The sequence below is a fragment of the Prionailurus bengalensis genome, chromosome B3, assembly GCF_016509475.1.
Source record: "Prionailurus bengalensis isolate Pbe53 chromosome B3, Fcat_Pben_1.1_paternal_pri, whole genome shotgun sequence".
NCBI classification, from domain to species: Eukaryota; Metazoa; Chordata; class Mammalia; order Carnivora; family Felidae; genus Prionailurus; species Prionailurus bengalensis.
The window spans coordinates 5,562,502-5,585,136 of NC_057355.1; the positions used below are offsets into that span (position 1 = coordinate 5,562,502).

The following is a 22,635-nucleotide window of genomic DNA, read 5'->3' on the forward strand; positions in this document are numbered from 1 at the left end:
GAAAGTGTGAAACTGCAGAAGGAGACATAAACAAAATTAAAAGACAAATGACAGAGAAAATAGGAAAAAAAATATATGACAATGTCAATAATACAGAGTGCCTATAAATCATTAAGAAGAAAAAAAGAGTCGGTAGAAAAAAATGAACAAAGGATGTGAGTAGGCTGTTCCCAGAGGAAATACAGTAGCCCACAAATATGGGGAAAACACCTAATCTCCCCAGTTAAAAATACAAATTAAAACTGGGGCACCTGTGTGGCTCGGTTGAGCGCCCCAGCTCTTGATTTCGGCCCAGGTCATGATCCCAGGTCTTGGGATCGAGCCCCACATCGGGGTCTGCGCTGAACGTGGAGCCTGCTTGAGATTCTCTCCCTCTGCCCATCCCTTCAAATGAAAGTAAATAAATAAAATTTCAAAAACATATAAGTTACATTGCCAACCGTGGAGAAGATCCCCAAATCTGGGGTCAACAAGAGAATGGTCATTTTTTGGCAGCTCTTTTCTGCCTGTAGGTCTTGTCCCTGTGCTTTAATAAAATCACCTCTGTGTACCAAAAAACAAAGAGAATCGCCTTTTTTTTTTCCCCCCTGGCACAAAAAGTGGTTTTTTGGGATTGTTGAGAATGGTCAAACATTCTCTTGGTAAGAATATAGGAGCTGTTTATGTTTAATAGTAGGGAGACTTGACTTTTCAAGACCTTCCATTGATAGGCTGAATGGTCAGAAAGTTGGTTTTTTGGTTTTTTTTTTTAATGTCTATTTTTGTTTTATTTTGAGACCCAGAATCTGAAGCAGGCTCCAAGCTCTGAGCTGTCAGCACGGAGCCCAACGTGGGGCTCAAACCCACAGACGGCGAGATCATGACCTGAGCAGAAGTCGGGACGCTTAAACCAACTGAGCCACCCAGGTGCTCCTGGTCAGCAAGTCTTAAAGTGGGATTTTAACTCCTCTTTGGAGCTTTAGTACCTCATTTTTGGAAACCTCTTGTTTCTTAGCTGTAAGTAACCTTGGTGACCCGTTTGGTGTCCCAGTTTCTCTCCTTGATCTCCGGAGGGTTGGGGGTGAGGAGGCCTTCTTGCCTGGGACAAAGGTTTTGAAGTCGGAGTTGGCTGGTTAGCCATGTGGCCTCCACCTGCTGGCTCAGCACTGAGGTGGACTCTACACCCACCCTGAGAGGCAACCCTGGGCTGCACACCTACTTCCTGTTTCCTTGACTGCCACCTGGGGCTCTGGCTGCACGTTTCATGGAGGAGACTGGCCAGGCAGGAGTCTGCCGAGGGCCGTACCCTATTCTCAAGACCTCCCCGGAGCTGACATTTTCAGAGAAACCGTCTTTCCAGCAAGCACTGACTCCAGTAGCCAGCAGAACCTTCTCGGGGTGAAGAAAGGAAACCGAGGACAAAGGAGCCAGTGGCTGAGGCTGCTGGGACAGTGTTCCCCGCATAAGGCCACCTTGGAGTGTGGGCGACGCACGAGGGCGTCTGGCGGGTCACACCCTTCCACCTGTAGCAGCTTCGGCTTTGGGGAGTGGGGGGTGGCCTCTGCACAGCGCCGACGCCACAAACGGTGGCTCACTTCCTGGTTCCGACCTCACGCATTCGTTCCTTCGCTGAGGCTGCTTGTGCCCAGACAGACACAGGAGACCGAGGTGTCTGAGGGAGCGCCCCTATCTCCGGAGGTTCCCAGAGCGATGGACACAGCCGCAGGAGCGGGGAGCTGAGGCGGACAGAGCCGACCCTGACCCCCACCTCCCAGCAGGAACCTGAGGCCTGGAGACGTGTGACCAGCCCAGGGTCCTATGGCAGAGCGGCACCCTGCACCCAGCCCTTTAAAAATTCTGGGTTGGAACAGGCTCCTTCGCTAACTCCAGCCCCAGGAACGGGCACAGAAAATGCAAGCAGCGTCCTCCTTTTCTGCCTCCAGCCTTCCCGGATCCCCTGCGGGGAAGGCGGCTGCTTCCACACGGGGGCAATCTCAGGACGACAGGAGCACACAGGCTTTTTTGTGCTCCTGGCGGCCAAAGAGCCGCTGTCCGCAAAGCTCCTGGGCCCTGGTGGGGCTTCCACGTGCACAGAAGCCACCACGGCCTGGAAGGAAGGTAGGGGACAAGTCCGCCAGAGTCCCACCCTGCTCAGATACAGGAAGCTGTGAGGGCAGGGCCAGAGTCTGGGCTCTACCACCTGCCGCCGTCAGCCCTCTGGAGGACACAAGGATTGGAATCCGACTCCAGCTGTATACACACCCTCGCTTGGCTCTCCTGCCATGAGGACCCCGAAGAGCTGACAGGTCCTTGCTTACTTTTAAGGACCGGGACCCCACTTCTTCACAGGAGGAGAACAGATCAGCAAAGCCCACTCTATGCCAAAGGCTGTTCCAGGAATCTTCACGTAATTTAATTCTTTCCTTTAATCCCTCCGACAGCCCTGAGAGGCAAGCACATGATATTAGAGCTTTTTGTATGCAGAAACCAGAATTCAGAGAGGTTATATAATTGCCCGAATCCACACAGCTAGGAAGTGGCCGATAAGTAGGGTAACATGCACCCTGGTTTGCCCTGAAGAGTCCCAGTTTACATTTGCTGTCCTGGTGTAATTAAGACCGCTCACTTTCATTCTGGAAAGTGCTCCAGTTTAGACCATAAACCGTAAGGAATCCAGGTCTGTGCTCTTTTCCCTGGACAATCCAGCCTCCTCTCCCAACCCCGATTTTCCATCCAAAGCCCCGAGGGCCACCTGCCACCACCTGCTAAAACACCAGGCCCCTGGGGGAGCCTGCGGGCATGGAGCTGCAGAATTATCAGCCAGCACAGCTGACCTGCGGTTTTTCTCCAGAAGCGAGAAGAGGAAGCAGAGGCCGTGCTCCAGGCCCGCTGGCTCTTCCGAAGAAACGGCGTCTCCTACGACTTGGAGCTGCTCCGAGCCCCCCAGGCCCACCTACCCCGTGTCTCTCCTCTGAGCAGCTGCCAAAGCGGGCAGCAGCCACAGACGGGTCTCATCCAACCTCGGGCTCCCACCCTGGCAGAGGCCTCTGGGCAAGAGACAGTGACCCCTGGGCCCCTTGTGAGCATAGGGTGGAGTCCCCAAGAGGCTTCGGCAGCCACTTCTCCCTCAGTGCAGCTGCCACGGCCCCCACATGGCCTCCCAGACGGTTGGAACAAGCCAGCTGTTGGGACGCGCTCAGGGGAACCCAGCCCTGACCAGACCCCGCTCGGCGCTTCAGTCCGTGGGCTCAGCCCTCTCACGGTGAGGCAAGGCCTCGACGTCTGCAGCTGCGCACTCATTGTCCTGTTCTTTCCGCCTGCCCCCCCCACCACTGGCCTTCCTCAGCCAGGCCCGTGCTTCCTGCTGGCTGGAAAGAAAGGCGAGGGAACCAAACCCCACAGTGGTTGGGGTGGCTTCTGGGCCCCTGTCCTCCTGGTTGTTGGGGGAGGACAGAGGACAGGATAAGGGGGTAGACAGAAGTCCAAACTTGAGTCCACAGAATGCTGGGAAGGGGAAGCATCCCCCAGGCAGGGATGAGGGCCTGAGGCTGGGCCTTTGGTGTCCTCACAGCCTGACTGCGTGGTTCCACCATCCCACAGAGGGTTCGGTGGCTGTCAGTGACCATCGGTGACTCAGAAGACCTAGACCTACTCAGGATGCTGGAGTTCACCCCAGTGGGCCTCTGCCCCTTTGGGTCCCACACAGAGCCTGGCACACGCACAGGCTGCAAGCGTCAGCCTGTCCTGGCCCCATGTCCTCAGTCACTGCCAGGAGCCTTGAGGCCCCACAAAGGTCAGGCCCTGGCCTTTTGCCCAGCTCTGGGTCAGAGTGGTGCACGCAGGTCCCTGCCTCCCACGGGAAAACTCCCTCCATTGGGCAGAACCCAGAGCAGTGAACCCCAAAGTAGAAGGTAGGGGGGTAGCTGCGAACCCTGACCCAGCAGACCTTCGCTGATTTAGGAAGGGTCCAAAGAGCCTGCCTCAGACTGAATCCCAGCCGGGAAGGAAGTGTGTCTGAGGAGCCGAGGCCTCTGGCTGGAGCCCTGCCCGGTCCCAGCACCTTGGGGCCTCCCCAGCGAGGGACCCGGAGCGTCTCGTGACCCTCGGGAGGCTGTAACCCAGCTAACCTCAAGTCAGAAGCGTGAGTGTCTGCGGCAGCTGTGGTTTGACAGTTAGTGCCAGAGAGAAGTCGCCCACGCGAGCCTCACTGTCTGCACGTGTGCAAGGCAAGAACGGGGACTGTGGTCCATCTGTCACCGCCGGCTCCTCCGCGCCCAGCTGAGCAGCCCTGCCCCTTCCACGCTAGGTGAGTGACCTTTGCAAGCCCCGTGGCTTCTCTGAGCCTCAGTTTCTCACCTACACAAGAAAGAAAGGGACCGCCTACCTGGTCCCTGCGTCCTAAGGTGGTGGTGGGCACCCCTGTGGTCAGATACTCCACAAACACCTGCTGGCGGGAACACAGAGACTCAAGCGTGGCCCCGGCCCTCAGCAGGGTTCAGTCAGTGAGGGACAGATGCTCTCACGGCCCAGGAGGAGGAGAACAGAAGCAGTATTGGGGCAGCTGGGGGAGCCCCCCCAGGTGAGGCCTAGTCCAGTCCAGGGGACACAAGAAGTGAGGCTCAAGCCCTGAAAAAGGAGTAGGAATTCAGAACAGGAGAAGGAGGCCCCTGGCGAAAGAGCTTGGAGGTGTGACAGGGTGTAACCTGACAGGGGACCTGCCCAGGCTCAGGACAGGCTGAGGGAAGCGGAGAAGCCAGCCCGGATGGTTGCCACCGAGGGGCGTGGCCTTGTGCCCAGGGAAGGCACAAGGGGAGGGCTAGGATCTGAGCTGACCACAGGGTCAGGAGAGCCCGGAGCAGGTGAGCTGGACGCCAGCAGACGCACAGTAAGGCTCTGGCTCCAGGGAGAGACTATGGCAGCTTCCAGGGTCACAGGTCACAGGAGCGATCCCACTGGCCAAGCAGGGGAAATGGGCAGGGAGAGGGGTTGCCGACGTGCTCTGATGACATCCCGGCGAGATGGCACGTCTGTACGGTGATATCAACAGTACCTACCGCCTGCAGGCTGGAGGTCACTCTGTTGCCCGAAGGGCCAACTGGAGGCCCCTGGAGCAGGCCCCACCTCAGCCCCCTGGGCTCCAGATCTCCCACCATGTGTGGGGTGTGCGTGTGCACGTTCTCTCTCCCACGCTGCCTCCCCCAAGCTTGGCAAGTAATCCTTCAAAGGCCACACACCCCCCACAGGAAGAAATGCAGCTCTGTGCTAATTTATGTTTTATCGAAGAGCATGTGGTGAATGCCCTGGGCATTGGCCTGGAGAGTCACCCACAGTGGTTGTTGGGGAACAGATGGGGCCACCGCCTCACGGGGAGTCCCTCCCGTCCCACTGCCCAGCCTGGGGCCACAGGGCCACACCAACGCAGGGGGCTCAGAAGTCCTCGCCTTGGAAACGATAGCTCTTTTTTCCTTGAAAGCAGGCTACAGAGCAGCACAGGCTAAAGAGGGGTGCGTGTGTGTAAAAAAGTTGCTCATCAAATAGTAAAAGTGGCCAGATTGAGGTGATTTTTACTTTTCTGACTTGATTGACTTTTACAACAAGCTCTGTATCATTTTTATAATCACATAAAGCAAGGAGACAGCCGCTTAGCCACCGTGGGGTTCAGCTTTGCTCCAGAAAGGCTATGGGGGAGGACCCCCGTGGATTAAGAACAGGCTCTGGGGCCATGGGCAGCCACCCCCTCCCAGGGCCAAGCCAGGCCTGCTCACGCCAGTGGTGTGGGACTTGCATGGGGTGGAGGCTGGAGTGGCCACCTAGCCTCCAGGTCACGGGTCCCAGGCTCTTGCAGCCCCACGCGGGTCCCCTGTACCTCCTCCTCTGCTCTCTTCCTCACCTTCTGGGAAGGGTGACAGGGCCAAAGAGCCCCCCCCAGGAACCCACTCCTAAGCAGAAAGTGACACTTTGCCACCTGACTTCAAGGGGACAAGTGCCCAGGGCTGGGTCACCTGCTTAGGTGACCTCAAGGACCACAGCAGGAACTCCCACTCAAGGAGCAGGTGCTGCACAGGGGATGGGGGAGGGGGCCCTTGTCAGCCTGCAAGGACCCCCGCCACACAAGTCCCCATCACTTCCAACATAGTCCTTAGCTTAGCTTTGTGCTTGGCCCCAGACAGGGGTTTTGGCCAGAGGACCTGGCACACAGCAGTTGCCTAATAACATTTGTTGGACAGGAGGTGGATGGATGGATGGATGGATGGGTCATGGGTGGATGAATGAATGGGTAATAGGTAGATGGATAGATGGATGGGTGATGGGTAGATAGGTGGGTGGGTGGATGGATGGATGGTTAGATGATGAGTAGACGGATGGATGGGTTATGGGTAGATAGATGGATGGATGAAGAGGGCCACTGTAAAGTCACCTGCCTAGACTGCCCTCTTCATGGGAGGATGGGGTAGGAGAGTGGGGACAGGGGCCTAGGGCTTGCTGAACCTTAGACTCCCACAGTCCAGTTGGCAGTTCCGGGCCTGTGGAGCACAGTGGCAGACCAGTCCCTAAAGGCTTCTTCCCTCACCACTTCTGGATTCACCAAGACAAGTGGAAGCTGGCTTTGGTTTTCACTTAGGTTCCCTTTTGTGTGTGTTTACTGACGTTTTTGGTTGTTAGTGTGTTATTCTCAAAGAGCTAGCCGATTTCCCCATTTATTGATTTGGCGATGCATCATTCATCATGTGCTAAGATTTGTACGATCACCAGTGTCTGTTTCTAGCCCCCTGTGTATCTGGTGTCACTCACGTGTGGGGCAGGCTTCAGGGAATGACCAAGATGCATAGAGGGGTTGGAATTCAAATTTCAGTCATTCCTACTGGTGTCGGGCTCCACCTTCCAGCTGAGAAGGCAGAGGCTTAGGCCAGTGGTTCTCAACAGCTCCAGCATCATTGGAGGGCCAGTTAAATCTGTTTCTCATTCAGAAGATCTGGGGTCCGAGGGTCTGCAGTCCTTTCAAGCTCCCCACCGTAAGGCCAATGTTGCCAGTCACCCCCAGCCCACATTTTGAGAACCACTGGCCTCAGGTAGAGGAGACGGTGCCCTGAGGTCAGCCCTCAGGGTGGATACAGATCTCAGCTGCTGGGAATTTTAGCTCTGGGCCTTGGGCAAGGCATTCTCCTCTCTTTCTCTCTTGGTTTCCCGTGATGGCTAGGCTACCTCCATCCATGTTGTTGGACGTGCCTGTTGGGTGGGTCAGAACCGTCTGGAGGGTGTTTAAGAAGGTGGCAGTGGAGGGGTGCCTGGGTGGCTCCGTCAGTAGAGTGTCCAACTTTGGCTCAAGTCATGATCTCACAGTTTGTGAGTTCGAGCCCCGTGTCAGGCTCTGTGCTGACAGCTCAGAGCCTATAGCCTGCTTCGGATTCTGTGTCTTCCTCTCTCTCTGCTCCTCCCCCACTCATGCTCTGTCTCTCTCTGTCTCAAAAATAAATAAACATTAAAAAAATTTTTTTTTAAAGGTGACAGTGGAACAGCCTTGTTTGGTGGGAGCCCTTTGTAGACAGGGGTCTGGTGTCACAGGAGCCAAGGCTCTACAGCCCCTTCTGGCACCGAGGGACACCCTAAAGAGTGACTCGGCAGCAAGGAAGCAGGACGGCCATTCCCTGTAGGCACTTTGCAGGGTATACTGAGGGCAAAGGAAACCCCCTTAGAAATTGTGGAAACAAGTGTGAGCTGACATTTCCCAGGCCTTGCCAGCCTGTGGGGTCAAATGGAATCACGTTACCACCCAAAATTGCCTGAGAGTGGAGTTCTGTGTCCCGGCCAGGCCAGGCAAATGCCACTTCATGATACGGTCCACTGGGGACTCAGACAAGGGAGCTGGGGCACCAGTGTGTTACAGAGGCCTTCCAGAAAAACACCATTTCGGTGTTGACTTGAAGCCTGCTCTCTGCCCAAACCCAACAGGATCCAGCCGAGCTGGAAACAAAATAGGCTCAGAACAGAATGGGGCCCGGCGTCCCCTGGTGGTGAGTCTCATCAGCCCGTGGGAAGGAAGACTGTCAAATGGCTGCTGGGTCAGAGTACTTGAGGTCAGAGGCCAGTCAGGTCAACTTATTGTGTGACCTTGAGTCATTTACTTAGCTTTCCTTCGCCTCAGAGCGCTCCTAATAGCATAACCCTGTGGGACTGAGCGTGAGAAGGACTTCACAAGATAATGCATGAGCCACCCACAGCACGGTGCCTGGCACCCACTGAACATGGGCGTCGTCACCGTGGCGTAGACCCGCTCTGCGTATTTGTCGTCTGTGGTGTATATTTGTGCCAAAGTTGACTGCAGAATAGTCCAGACATCATTCTCACTCAGTGGGCTCGGCCATTTTCAACCTGATCCTTTCATAAAATCGTTCTTTCAAACCAAGCTGCCTCCTTGAAGTATGGCCTCACCCAGCTATCCAGCCATCAGAAGCATCCAGATTCTGGGGTCCTGGAGATTGGCAGACAGCACCCCGTAACATAGGAGGCCTTAATCCAGGCCAGGAACCCCTGGAGAACCCAAGGAGAGGTCAGAGGGTGTATAATCTCCTAAATTATAAGAGGGTTTTGTTTTGTTTTTTTAAATATTCATTTATGTATGTATGTATGTATGTATTTAGAGAAAGAGAGAGCGTGCAGGCACATGCTAGTGGGGCAGGGGCAGAGAGCAAGGGAGAGAGAATCCCAACAGGCTCCGCACTATCAGCGCAGAGCCTGACTTGGGACTTGAACTCACGAACTGTGAGATCATGACCTGAGCCAAAACCAAGAGTTGGTCATTTAACCAACTGAGCCACCCAGGCGCCCCTCCCAAATGGTCAGGTTTACGTTTGTAAGTCGCAGATTTCTGGGAAAGAGGCCACAACTTCAGAGAGGCTGAAGTCCTTTCCAGCACCCCGCCCCCCACCCTCCTTGCCTGGACAGGATAGCCACTCCTCGGGACACACAGGGATCAAGGCCCCGGGGCAGAGATGGGAGCAGCTCAGCCCAGCCTCTCCTTCCTAGAGAGTCAGGCTTTCTCCAAAGGGGGAGGAGGGCTCACTCGCCACAGTAAGATGGTGAGAGGAAATTCGGAGTGTAAAATCCCAGGCAAAACTGGGGGACGATGGCTGGGGGTCACAAGAGGCGCGTGCGGCCTTGTCCAGGAGGCGGGGCCCCGTCACAGACCCGGCAGATGAATAGCACAGTGGGATGGCCAGGCAGCCTCGGAGCCAGCCGGATGTGGAGGGATGATGGGAGTCTGGGTTGAAGCTCAGACAAAAGTGGTTGGAGGACTTTCTGAATGGGCTGGGTCTGGGACCTTGCACTCATCAGCCACACGAGCCCTTAACTTCTCGTTTCCTTGGGGCCAGAATCCTGGTGGTAGCTGCCTGGCCCATCTTCCTCTTGGGGTTGCTGTGAAGAGTCAGGAAGCCCACGAATGGGGGTGATGTGTTCGGCCCGGGGCCCCTGAGTTTGAATCCAGAGCCGGCCCTCCCTCCCGGGGTTCCCCTGTGTCCCCTGCCGTGTACACCCTCAGCGCTGATTCACACACTGCCCGGGACGCACCTGGGGGCCGCTGTCGGCCCCCTTCTGGTAAGGGGGCTGGGACTGAGCAGTAGAAGGGACGGTGGTGGCAACGATGGGGGTTGGGAGAGGGGGAGGGGAATTGAGCAGGAAAAGATCAGAAGCGCCCCCAGAGAGAAACGAAATTGCAGCCCTGTGGTGAACGGTGAGATTCCTTTTCCTCATCACCTCACCGAAGAACTCCAATGAAGTATTTCTTGTTACCTTGTGGAATAGATCTATTTTGGGCTCAGTGGCTCCGTTACCCGAGCGCCTTGCTTCCCGTGTGCCTTTGCAGGAATTAATCCTTGCCACAAGCCCATGGAGAGCGTCCTGGTCTTTTCCCAAGCCAGCTGAGTCGTGAAGGGCCGTGGAAGGAGTAAGGGGGTGGCCCCGGGATTCTCCTCAGGCTGCCTGATGTCACCAGGCTGGTGGGGCCTGATGAGAACAGAGCCGGGGGCCAACCATACCCAGTATTCACCGAGTGGCTCACCCCAGCTGCCCTGGCCCTCTGGCCGAAGGGTGAAGCCGCACTGCCCAGTCATGGCCCTAACTGCTCTGGCAGCCCCTTCCCCTGGCAGATGGAGGAACCCTCTCAGAAAGGCCTGACCCGAGCCCTCTCCAGCACTAGTCCCAGATTCCCCGCCTTTTCTGTTGCTGCTTCTTCACCAGGCCCTCTGCACCTGCTGCCTGGCCCTAGGCCATCACCGGGCCCTCGGCTCAGCTGCCAGAGCAGTGGGTGGATGGCGGGGCAGGCATGAGAGGAAGTGGGGCCACTCCTTCTGGGAGGGTTGGGATTTGATAGTGTGCCTCCTGGGGCGACCACCCACCGCCAGGGAAACTCATGGCCAAAGTTTCCCAGAGCAGGGCCACGATCATTTCCTCTCTTTGAGGCCAGTAGATGGGAAGGGGGTTCCTCCTGCCGCGGACAAAGGCCTTCCTGCCCTCAGAGGTGGGCTACCTGATCCCCAGGCCCCAGGTCTGGGGTTGGCATTTCTACTTCTTCAAACCTGCCTGTTGCTAACTTGCTGTATGATCTTGGGCAAGTCACTTCCCCTCTCTGGGCCTCAGAGGCCTCAGCAATAGAACAAGTGATCCAATTTGCCCACCCACTTCGACATTCTAAAACCAGGAAACATTCAGACCCACGTGATTTCACATAATCAGAGCCGTCTTCCTTTAATTTGACCAAAATGCAAATGGCCCTGGTAGATGAGTCAGCAGGTCTTACCCCCAGGCCTAGACACCTTCATCCCTCTGCCTGGGGAGGGAGAGGTCCCATCCAGACCCAGGGAATCAGCTTCTCTAAGCCTCGGCAGCAGGATCTGGAGCCTGGCATGTTTAGGAGGCGGCCCAGGAGGGCAGGCTGAGGGGAGAGCTTGGGCTCCCCTCCCCCATACGGACAACTAACAATGACAGTTTATGAAAACAATGACCCACAAACCAAGAAGAGTCTCCGGCTGCCTCCTCCAGGACCTTCCACGGCGGGAGAAGGGCACACCCCCGGCTGGGTGCAGAGTGTTGGGGGGGCGGCAGGAAAGACCAGCCCCTGCCTGCACACTCGGGCTACCCAGAAGGCGGCTGAACACCACGAAGGCCACGAAGCCCTCGCGGCTGTCCCGGCGGGGACGCAGGCTGGTTCCCGTAGGACACAGGACTTGGGACTTGCTCTAGTTAACCATGCAGATGAAAAGAACTTGCAAGGCCACCCTGCCAACTGCCAGGAAAGGGAAGGAAATCACATGAGGGTGCAAAAGCCAAGAGGGAGCAGGGGCCCAGGATCAAAGGCAGCTGCCACGAAGCCAATAGCCCCAGGCTGGAGGAAAGTGCATGAGCATATGAATCAGATGGAAGAATAGACAGTCAAGGAACAACATCAGGGCTTGCAAAGCAAGCTCAAGACCAGAAGACCGACCGACATGGAGAACCTGAACAGGACCCCTGCACACCTAGAAACCGAGTCATGACGTAGCACGCACATCTGAAAAGCAAACTAACAGCACAGAGAAAAAGTCAAGATCATCACAGTGAAGTCAGAGAAAAAGGACAAACCCCAACAATTAGAGATTGGAGCCCAGACCTTCCAGCGTGGAGGGATCGGGGTCCTTGAAGTGGATTATCCGACAGCAATGCGGAAGAATGTTTAGACATTGAGGGGACACAAGAGAGATGCGGTATGGTCAGCATCAGGAACGTGCTGACTCGGGCCGAGTTAATGGACTCTAAGGATAAAGGAAACAACTGTTCAGGTGCCCAGAAGGAAAAACCAAGTCACGAACAAGGGGAGAAAAAAGTCAAGCTGGCCTCACATTTTTCCACAGCAACATTCAATACGAGAAGACAGGGGAACTTGGTCTTCAAAGGTGTGTGTGTGGGGCGAGGGGGGGCCGAGAATATTACGCCCAGTGAGGTTGTTCAGATTTATAGGCAACACGGAAAGGATCAGGGGAAAACGGCACCCTCGGGCTGCCTTTGGGAAAAAAAAAAAATTACTCAGCAATGAAATCTAGCTGAGAGTTAAAAGGGTCAGTGTTTTTGAAGGCAAAATCATGCCTCTGATACAGTATAAAATGAGCACCTGTCAAAAATTGTATTTAACTCATTAAATAATTAGGGAACAAGCAATATGTTCCAACTGGTTTAAAGGAAAATTAGAACACCCCCGAAATGAATTTACAGACGGGTGCAAAACTGATCAGTAGCCACAGGGCATCAATCAATTGCATTCCTCCAGACAAAATGCATTTGCGTTTCTAGGAACCAGAATGATTTGCATTTTCTACCACCTAGATTTGCTCAGAGGTGACGAAATACAGGACCCCCGGGGGTGAGTGGCTTTCAAAGTCTCTCTCAATTTCTCTTGGTACAACTAGGAGATGACTCCAGGTGCAAAATCCAGGGACATAATATGCTTTAAAAAAAAAAAAAAAAAAGGAAAGGAATCTATTGAAATGCAGGACTGAGATGAAATACTAGGAGAATTATGGTTGCAGAACAGAATTTAAGTGTTAGAAACCTTGACAAAAGGAAAATATTAGGATCAAAGTCAGGAACCCAGGCAAGATGCGTAAGGGAAGTGATCGCCTTTTGCATCCCAAGGAATGATTGAGCCTGCCCAAGTGAAGCATTTATTATTTTTTTCCCCAAGACTCCAATCTCTTGATGAATTTCATAATCTTTTCTCTTAACAGGAGAGAAGTTCATTATGAACCAATATCTCTGTGGAAAGTAAAAACTTCTCTAAGATTCAGCAATTTTTTAGCTTTTTTTTTTTTCTGCTCAACTCAAGTAAAATTGCTTTTAGTTTTAAATCTAACATGTATGGTACAATCCCATCTTTTAAAATTATTTAGACCAGGAGCTCCTGGGTGGCTCAGTGGGTTGAGGGTCTGACTTGGGCTCAGGTCATGATCTCACGGTTCGTGGGTTCAAGTGCCACATCAGGCTCTGTGCTGACAGCTCAGAGCCTGGAGCCTGCTTCAGATTTTGTGACTCCCTCTCTCTCTGCCCCTCCCCCACTCACGTTTTCTCTCTCTCTCTCTCTCTCTCTCTCTCCCCCTCTCCCTCCCTCCCTCCCTCTCTCTTTCTCTACCTCTCAAAATAAGTAAACATTAATTTTTGTTTAATTATTTGGACCTATTTACCTACCTAAATTCTTTATGTCTCCAAAGTTCTCTGTAGATGACATTTCCCCAGATGTCAACACTGGATGATGAGCCATATTAAGCATCTGCTTTGTGTGGGGGGGGAAGTTCTAGGTGATGGGAATACAGCAGAGAACAGAACAGGTAAAGACCCTTCCATCAGGAAGCTGGCCTTCTAATGGGGGTGGGAGGGGGGCGTTGCTTCCTTCTTTGTGCTTTTCTGTATTGCTTGTTTTGTTTGACAACGAGCATGTATTATTTTTATAAAAGCAGCGGTCATTACCTTCACACACACACACACACACACACTTCAGATGATTCTTCTAGACAGCCAGAGTTGAGGACTGCTACATTTCATTTGAGCCATTGACACTCTAGTGTGAATTACATTTTCAGGAAGACAGTGTGAGGACCCAGAGGCTCTGCGGGTCCCAACCCAAGCAGCTAAATCCTCGGAAAAACTGAAGAGGTGAGCTGCTCCCCGAGGAATTCAGCCTCTCTGGCCTGGAAGAACCATTGAGCTTGTCTCCCAAGCCCCCCTTGCCAGGGGTTCCTGTCCCTGTCCTAGGATCCTAAGCCAGTGAAACAGATGCGTGTTCTAACTGGCACTGGACCCAGGCAGCTGGGGGCCCAGCCCAGCCTTGACGAGTGTCTGGGACAAGCCTGACAGCCAAGGCTCTCCTCCTTCCCGACTTGGGAACCCCATCTGACTCCAGTACCCTCATCTGCTCTCACTTCTTGGGTGGAGCCCTGACTCCTGCCCTTTTCCATTTGCACCCTTACTTTAGCCCCACTGGCCTAAGCTCCCCTTCCCCACACCCCCGGGCCTTTGCACATGCTTTCTCCTCCACCAGAATCCCTTTCCCACCTGCCTTCCCTTGCCCCAGATCCCAGGTCTCTCCCCTGGAAGCCTTCCTGACATACTCCCAAGCCCAGAGGGCAGGCACCCGCCACCGGCTATGAGCTCCCCACAGGCCAGCAAGCATGGCTCTCCTCGTTCCTGTGGCCTAGTGACCACATAGGGTCACGGTCAAGTCTTCCTCTTGAGGTCGTCGAAAGGAGTAAAAAGTGCACATTTCTATTTTAAGGTTTGTTAAAAGAATGCCGACGAGTGTGAAGGAGGAGGGGGAAGTGAAAGGGGGAATCATCAAGTCAGGAAGGGAAGGGAAGTAATAGGAAATGGGGAGAAAGGTCTCACTTTCCTGGAGCCAGCTGAAGGTCTGTGGGGGCTGCAGGGTCAGACAGGGCTGAGTCCCAGCGGGAGCTGCCGTCTCGGCCCCCCACACCCCCCAGGGCCTCGGGAGGCACCACCACCCAGTGTCCACCGTTCCCACAGAGCCCCCCAGATCACGCTCTGCTCACAGGGCAAGTGAGCGCGTCTCCAGGGCAAGTCCCAGCACCAGTGGTGAACTGAGGTCACCCCACCGCTAGCAGTGCTGGGGGGGACCTCAGGGCAGGCAAGGACGAGGGCTGTGGCTGTCACCACCGTGTGGCCTGACGTGCCTCCTCCGCCCTCAGAAGTAGTGGCGTGAACTCTTCCTCTCAGGGGCGTGTCGTCTGCTGTGGGGGCGACCTGGGGAGCCCAGCCCAACACCCGAAACACTCACAGAGCATGTGACAGGCAGGGCACATCTCCTGCCAGCAGACGACTCGCAGCGCCTCCCTGAGCCCGGCCCTGCCCCTGCCTGCACCCCTGTCTTTCCCACTAGGCAAAATTTAACTTTGTTAAATGCTTATTTATTAGAGAGAGAGAGAGAGAGAGAATGAGTGGGGGAGGGGCAGAGAGAGAAGGAGTCAGAGGATCCAAAGCAGGCTCCTTGCTGAAGGCAGACAGCCCAATGTGGGGCTCCAACTCAGGAATCGAGAGATCAGGACCCAAGTTGAAGTCGGACGCTTAATTGACTGAGCCACCCAGGCGCCCCATATTCACCATTTTTTTAAGTTTATTTATTTTGAGAGAGAGAGAGAGAGAGACAGAGAGAGAGAGCATGGGGGAGGGGGGGGCAGGGAGAGAGCATCCCAAGCAGACTCCACTCTGTCAGCGCAGGGCTCGATCTCACAAACGGCGACGTCATGACCTGAGCCTAGATGGAGTCGAGTCAGAGGCCTAACTGACTGAGCCACCAGATGTCCCAACCTTGATCTTTTTTTAAATTTTTTCAACGTTTATTTATTTTTGGGACAGAGAGAGACAGAGCATGAACGGGGGAGGGGCAGAGAGAGAGGGAGACACAGAATCGGAAACAGGCTCCAGGCTCTGAGCCATCAGCCCAGAGCCCGATGTGGGGCTCGAACTCACGGACCGCGAGATCGTGACCTGGCTGAAGTCGGACGCTTAACCGACTGCGCCACCCAGGCGCCCCACAACCTTAATCTTTTTAAGGGCTCTTGAGGACTCTGCTGAACGGACACTCAGGATCACCAACCCCCTGCTGTGGCACATGCAGGTTATTTCCAGCCTTCTGCAAAGCCGAGCAGTGCCGTGAGGACATCCCTTTGCACGGCGGTGTGTGGAGAATAAATCCTCCAAGGGCTCTGCGAGGTCCCACAGGTGAGATGCCGGAGGATGCAGATTTTCGAGGAGGGCCCCTCACCAGGGACCGACCGAGATACTCCCTCCAGAGCCAGCCAGCTCCCAAGAGCGGGTTCCCCAGAGAGAGACCGCTCAGGAACCCCAACAGGTGTTCCTTTTACAGGCGGATCCGTTGTTGTGGTTGTCCTTGTCGTTGTTTTGGCCGGGGGGGCAGTGCTGGGCTCCAGCCCTAACTGCAGAAGGTACAGAGCTGGTCTGGGCAGGTGGTTATGCAAATCAAACAAGGAAGTAGGGCTCAGGGGAGCAGAAGGGTTGGCTCTGGGCTCCCTGCCAGGGAAGAAGCTGAACTAGGCTCATCCCCTCTCCCTGCAGGAGGCCTGAGGGGTTCAGCAAAGGGCCCACGGACCACCCACTCCCAGGGGAATGGGTCCTGCCATGGCCCTGGCCCCTCCGTTCTATCCCCTGTGTTCCTAGAAGTCCCTACAGGGTGTCTCTGTTGAGCTCAGAGTCCAGTATGGACAGATACTATAATAGGACGGCCGTTTCCTTCCCCTGGGCCCAGGCTGGCATCCCGGTTGCCCACCACAGTGCCCACCAGTGATGTAGGAACGTCCAATGGGGCCTCCTTGGTGCCTACAGCTCCCGGGGCGCCCATCCCAGCCCCAATCCCTCAGCGTGACACTGTCTCCTTAACCGTGAGTTCCGGGACAGCAGAGTGGGTCACAGGGGCCCAGCAGGTGGCAGCTGCCCAGTGCTGCCTGTCACTGAACATCCTGACCAAGTCACACTGGCCGGGAGCTGCTGGTGCCTGGCTGGCTGAGGGCCCCCCACCCCCACCCCCGGCAGGGCCTGTCCGTGGGAATGACGAGAAACAGGGTTCCTAGCCAGAGCTGCCGGCAAAAATCAACGAGAGGGAGCCCACCCCAGAGCCTCAAGCTAACCAGGGCCTGCAGGCCAGTCCAGGTGAGGCCGGAGGAGCCCAAGCCAGTCTCCTTCAGATGCTGCATCCATCTCATAGCGTTCCAAATTGGAGATGCCAGTTTCTTTGCTTTTTTTTTTTTTTTTTTACGTTTATTTATTTATTTTGAGAGAGAGAGCATGTGCGTGAGGGAGCACATGAGTAGGGGAGGGACAGGAAGTGGGAGAGAATCCCAAGCAGGCTCCACACTGTCAGCACAGAGCCCCATGGAGGGCTCAAACCCACGAACCCTGAGATCATGACCTGAGCCAAAATCAAGAGTCGGATGCTTAACCGGCTGAGCCACCCAGGCGCCCCTCTTTTGCCTTCTTTTGAACATTTCAGGCCTCTTTTAGCAAATTGATTTAAGGCCGCTTGCACCTAGGATTGGCAATTCTGATAAGCATTTGTGGAATCCCCCCAGGTTTCAGACACAAGGCTGTTGTGTCCCTGCTCGCCTCTGTTCTTGGTGAGCTTTGCCTGCATTTGTGCACAGAATGAGCTCATTACACAAAGTGGCCTGTGCTCCCCGATGAGTGAGGGATGCCTGCCTCAACGGCAGTGTCGGATGTGATGGATTCCACCACAGAAGTGCATTTAGTTCCCCTGCACACACACCAATCAAGGTGACACCGAGTCATGCCGTCCCCGGTTATATGCACATCAACACTTGACAATTGATCACCAGCATGTTTTCATTTGACTCCAGCTGCCCCCACCTCTCATGAGTCGGGGCTGAAAAATTCGCCCATTTCAGCAGCTCCTGATGGTCTGGGCTGATAAGGATCCGGGTCAGGCTACCTGTTACTCACTGCCTGGTGCTGAGAACAAGCTTCCAGGTCTTTGCACATGTGTCTCTCTGCCCAGGGAACCTCTTATTATCAGCCCTTAAAAAAAGACAGACTCATGACTGTCATATAAAACTGAACATGTGTTAAAGTTTATTAAACTCCTAAATCAATGGGGGAACCAGGCACATGGTATTACCAGTTCACAAGAGAATCTGAAGAACAGGCACAATTATCGATCAGGAATATTAAAATGAACACGCAAATGAAGGCAACACTGGGGAGGGAAGTCAGTTGGTGTTCTATGAGACGGGCCAGAGTCCACAGGTCTGTAACAAGAATAATTTTGCATTACTTATCTGTAATTTGCAGAGTTGTAAAATAGCCCTCATAGAATGGAATCAGATAATCCAAGAGGTGTTCCCCAAGAGTCAAGATAATGCATCGCTTTTCCACAGGTGTACAAATACTTCCCTGCAATCCCGACCACCGGGCCACTGAACCCCCATCTTGTCCAGGAGGCCCCCCTGGCTCCCAGCGTGGATGGTGCCATCCACTGGACTCCTTGAACTTTTTTTTTTTAATGTTCAGTCCCTTGAACTTTTTTTTTTAATGTTTGTTTACTTTGAGAGAGAGAGAGAGAGAGTACACACACACACACTCAGCGGAGAGGGGCAGAGGGAGAGAGAGAATCCTAAGCAGACTCCATGCTCAGCACAGAGCCTAACTTGGGGTTTGATCTCCTGAACCGTGTGACCATGACTTGAGCTGAAATCAAGAGTCAGATACTCAACTGACTAAGCCACCCAGACACCTCTTTCTTTTTCTTTCTTTCTTTCTTTTTTCTTTCTTTCTTTCTTTCTTTCCCTCCTTCTTTCTTTTTCTTTCTTTCCTTCTTTCTTTTTTTTCTCTTTCTTTCCTTCCTTCTTTTTTTTCTCTTTCTTTCCTTCCTTCTTTCTTTCTTTCTTTTTTTTTTGGGAAGGGGAGGGGCAGAAAGGGAGAGAATCTTAAGCAGACTCCTTGCTGAGCTCGGAGTCTGACATCAGGCTCCACCCTACGATCCTAGGATCATGACCTGACCCGAAATCAAGAGTCACATGCTCAACTGACTAAGCTACCCAGGTGCCCCCAGTCCCTTGAACTCCTTATCACACTGTTCTGTCTCCCCCATCGGTCTTGTAAGATGCTTAAAATCACCACTTGTGTCTACCTCTGATTGCGAGGGAGCACTCGAGGTTGAGTAGATGGTTGAATAGATGAATTAATGAGAGAACAAAGGGGTAACGGCCTAAAACCAGGGGGTCGTGGAGCACCGCTGTAAGACAGGCAGAGACCTGCAGGTTGTGGAAGTGTGTTGGTTTCGAGATTGATCTTACTAAGGGCCCCTCGGATAATACAGCCCCGAGAGCAAACAAGCTCAGAAGTACTAGGTTAAACACGAACGGGTTGTTTGCTTCTCCCCTTTCACCACAGCACTTCCGACAGCCTCTACCGTATCGAAGTCCCCCGTGAATGTCTCAGAAGGAGCGGGCAACATCCCGGCGTCTTCCGTGCTTATCTGATGGCGAAGCAGCTCTTTAAAAATGAAGGAAAGATGAGGGTTCTGGAAAATTCACAATGAGAGAGACCAATTTAATCCAACCCTCCTGATTTATGGAGTGGTGCAGACGTCATTACTGCCTGTGTCAGAGTGCCAGCCCCAGCGTTAGAGCTCCTGTGTGGCTTTCGACAAGTTCCTTAACGTCTCCACACCTCAATGGCTCCATCCATAAAACGGGACTAAAGGGGCACCTGGGTGTCTCAGTCGGTTAAGCGTCCGACTTCGGCTCAGGTCATGATCTCCCGGCTTGTGAGTTGGAGCCCCGTGTCAGGCTGTCTGTGCTGACAGCTCACAGCCTGGAGCTGCTTTGGGTGCTGTGTCCCTCTCTCTCTGCCCCTCCCCCGCTTGTGCTCTGTCTCTCTCTCAAAAATAAATAAACATTAAAAAAACATACCAAAACAGGACCAGAAAGAGAAATCGCCTCAAAGTGGCTGGCGGGGGGCGGGGAGGAGGTTAAATGAATTTCTGGGAGGAAGACTTGCAACATAGAGCCTGGCACAGTCTGTCCTCAGTCAGTGGTAACTGTGTCACTATTACTTATAAAAACACGAGGTGCCATTTATTGACTTGTCTTTGTATCATCTTGCTTGACCCTCACTTCAGCTGAGACCAGATGAGGAGGATAAGGCCAACGAGGACAGCACGCTCGGGAGGTGAACTCACAGGCCCACAAGGCCCTGCAGCTGGCAGGGGGCCAAGGTTCTCCGACCAGGCATGAAGCCCGAAGAACGAGCCAGCCAAGGGCTTGGCATGAAGTAGGTGCTTAGTAAAGACTGGTTTCTTCTATTCCTTCCTCCTTCCCTTCCAACAGCCATCTGGGCCCCCAGTCAGGAGGTCACCTCTGGCCAGGGCTGTGGTAGGACAGACAGAGCCCCAGGCCGGGCCTGGCCTTCTCCCCCACCAGCTGAGGTGCCCCCTTCCATTTCTTCTTCTCCTCCTCCTCGCCACGCCCCCTGCCTCTGTGTGCCCGCTCAGTTATCTGGTGACTCGAGGACCCCGGGAGTCCCTCTGTTCTCCTCAGCCACCCTGGTGACAAAACAAAGGAGGAGCTCAAAATCGGCCTTGATTCAGTGCATGAAGCCCGTGGCCTGGGCTTGAGTGGCCCTGCCAGGCCACCTGGGGCCGTCCACGGGCGCCACACAGACCCACACAGGGCCCCACGCCAGGCCCGGCCAAAACTGTCGCCCCAGCTGACGGCTTGCTCAGGGAAATGACTCAGCCCGAGTGCTCAGATGCCCTGTCCACGTTTTCTGAACTAAAGGTGTGTTCATAACAACTGGGGGTGATGAGCCAGCAGCAGGCTGTAAACAGAGCAATGATCTGGTTGAAACGCCCAGGTCCGAGCCCCCGCCCACAAGCAGGGCCTCCGAGGTTGTCAGCTTCTCCACAGCGGTGCTTCCTTCACGCCCAGGTGGGGCCACGGGCCCCTGGGCTCGTCCTGGCAAACAGCACAGACTCCCAAAATAACGTGGAGACGCGCCCAGCCGCATCTGTAACCCAGGAGGGAAGCGAGTGACAGAGCCAGACCCGTGGCCTAGACGCCTGCTTCTGTCCTTCCCGGATGCCCCGGGGCCTCCTGTGGGACCGGAAGCCGTCCATGAGCCAGGGTCCTGGGACCAGAACTCTGGGAGGCCCAGCCCTGAGCTGGAGTTCGCAGGGCAGGGAAAGTGTACCTCGCCTCCCACAAGGACAGTGCCGCTGGGGGGGTGTGACACAGGTGCCCTAGAACAGCAAATGGTGTGAAACAAGGAAGGCGGTCCTCAATCCTCCCGGAGGATTCTAGAGCTGCCAGAGGTGAGACAGCACGGCCTGCTCATTCACCCTGCCCCCACCCCCGCTCTTCCTTCCGTCCCTCAGGGCACTTTGGGAGGCCTACCTGTCAGCCGTACCCCAGGCTTACCCATTCCATCCTCTGCCCAAAAGCCAAGCAGTCCTCTTCGATCCTAACTTTTCCAACCCACGGCAAGTCCCGTCCACCTTACCTCCAGCCACTTGGCCGCCGCCACCCACGCCCAAGCTGCTCGCCTCTCGCTTGGACAGCCACCCTGCCTCGCTGGGGTCACCTCCTGACCCCTCAGCCTTGGCCTCTAAAATCCGTTCTCCACTCATCGGCACGACGGTGCCACACCATCTTTCTGAGGCCCCACCCACACCCCACCCGCCTTCTGGGCCTCCACCAGATCCTGTCAGCTATTCAAGCTTTTTAAAGAAACTGAGCACAGCAGCTTTGGCATCAGGCTATGAAGAGATGAACTGAACAGGAGGAGAGCTCAGAGGCACAACCATGCATGAAGGAGAACGTGTGCTTGTGACGGAGAGACACCACCAACGGGTGGGGAAAAGACTCATACGTGGTGTTGAGACAGTTGTGATCCATATGGAAAAAAAGTAAAATTAGATCCCCACCTCAAGCCACACACACACTCCAGGTGGATTCAAGGCTTACCTGTGAGTGACAAAAGTTTAATACGTTTAGAAGAAACTCCAGGAGAATATTTTTTAAATTAATTAATTCATTTTCTTTTTAACATCTACATCCAAGTTAGCATCTAGTGCAACAATGACTTCAGGAGTGGATTCCTCAGTGCCCCTGACCCATTTAGCCCATCCCCCCTCCCACACCCCCTCCAGTAACCCTCTGTTTGTTCTCCATATTTATGAGTCTCTTCTGTTTTGTCCCCCTCCCTGTTTTTATATTATTTTTGCTTCCCTTCCCTTATGGTAATCTGTTTTGTCTCTTAAGTTCCTCATATGAGTGAAGTCCTATGATATTTGTCTTTCTCTGACTGACTAATTTCACTTAGCACAATACCCTCCAGTTCCATCCACATAGTTGCAAATGGCAAGATTTCATTCTTTTTGACTGCCGAGTAATACTCCATTGTATATATACCACATCTTCTTTATCCATTCATCCCTCAAATGGGCTCTTTCCGTACTTTGGCTATTGTGGATAGTGCTGCTATAAACATGGGGGTGCGTGTGTCCCTTCAAAACAGCACACTTGTATACCATGGATAAATGCCTAGTAGTCCAATTGCTGGGTCGTAGGGTAGTTCTAGTTTTAATTTTTTGCGGAACCTCCATACGGTTTTCCAGAGTGGCTGCACCAGCTTGCACTCCCACCAGCAGTACAAAAGAGAACTTTCTCCTCATCCTCACCAACGTCTTTTGTTGCCTGAGTTGTTCATGTGAGCCATTCTGACAGGTGTGAGGTGGTATCTCATTGTGGTTTTGATTTGTATTTCCCTGATGATGAGTGATGTGGGGCATTTTTTCATGTGTCGGTTGGCCATCTGGATGTCTTCCTTGGAGAAGTGTCTGTTCATGTCTTTTGCCCATTTCTTCACTGGATTATTTGTTTTTTGGGTGTTGAGATTGATAAGTTCTTCATAGATTTTGGATACTAACCCTTTATCTGATATGTTGTTTGCAAATATCTTCTCCCATTCTGTTGGTTGCCTTTTAGTTTTGCTGATTGTTTTTGCTGATTGTTTTGCCAGTATTTCTTCACCATGAAGAAGTTTTTTTTATCTTGGGGTGCCTGGGTGGCACAGTTGGTTAACCAT

General features: G+C 53.8%; 2 long non-coding RNA genes across 2 annotated transcripts; one reads left to right on the top strand and one right to left on the bottom strand.

The window, feature by feature from the left end:
- The first annotated feature begins 841 nt into the window (after positions 1 to 841).
- On the top strand, positions 842 to 21,055 carry LOC122467533. The gene is made up of 3 exons (XR_006293002.1): positions 842 to 4,285; positions 15,571 to 15,738; positions 19,670 to 21,055. It is a non-coding gene; the product is annotated as an uncharacterized LOC122467533 (long non-coding RNA).
- Positions 17,590 to 21,160, bottom strand: LOC122467532. Its single transcript, XR_006293001.1, has 3 exons — positions 21,049 to 21,160; positions 18,959 to 19,069; positions 17,590 to 17,795 (listed from the first exon to the last, which is right to left on the bottom strand). It is a non-coding gene; the product is annotated as an uncharacterized LOC122467532 (long non-coding RNA).
- Between the last annotated feature and the right edge of the window lie 1,475 nt (positions 21,161 to 22,635).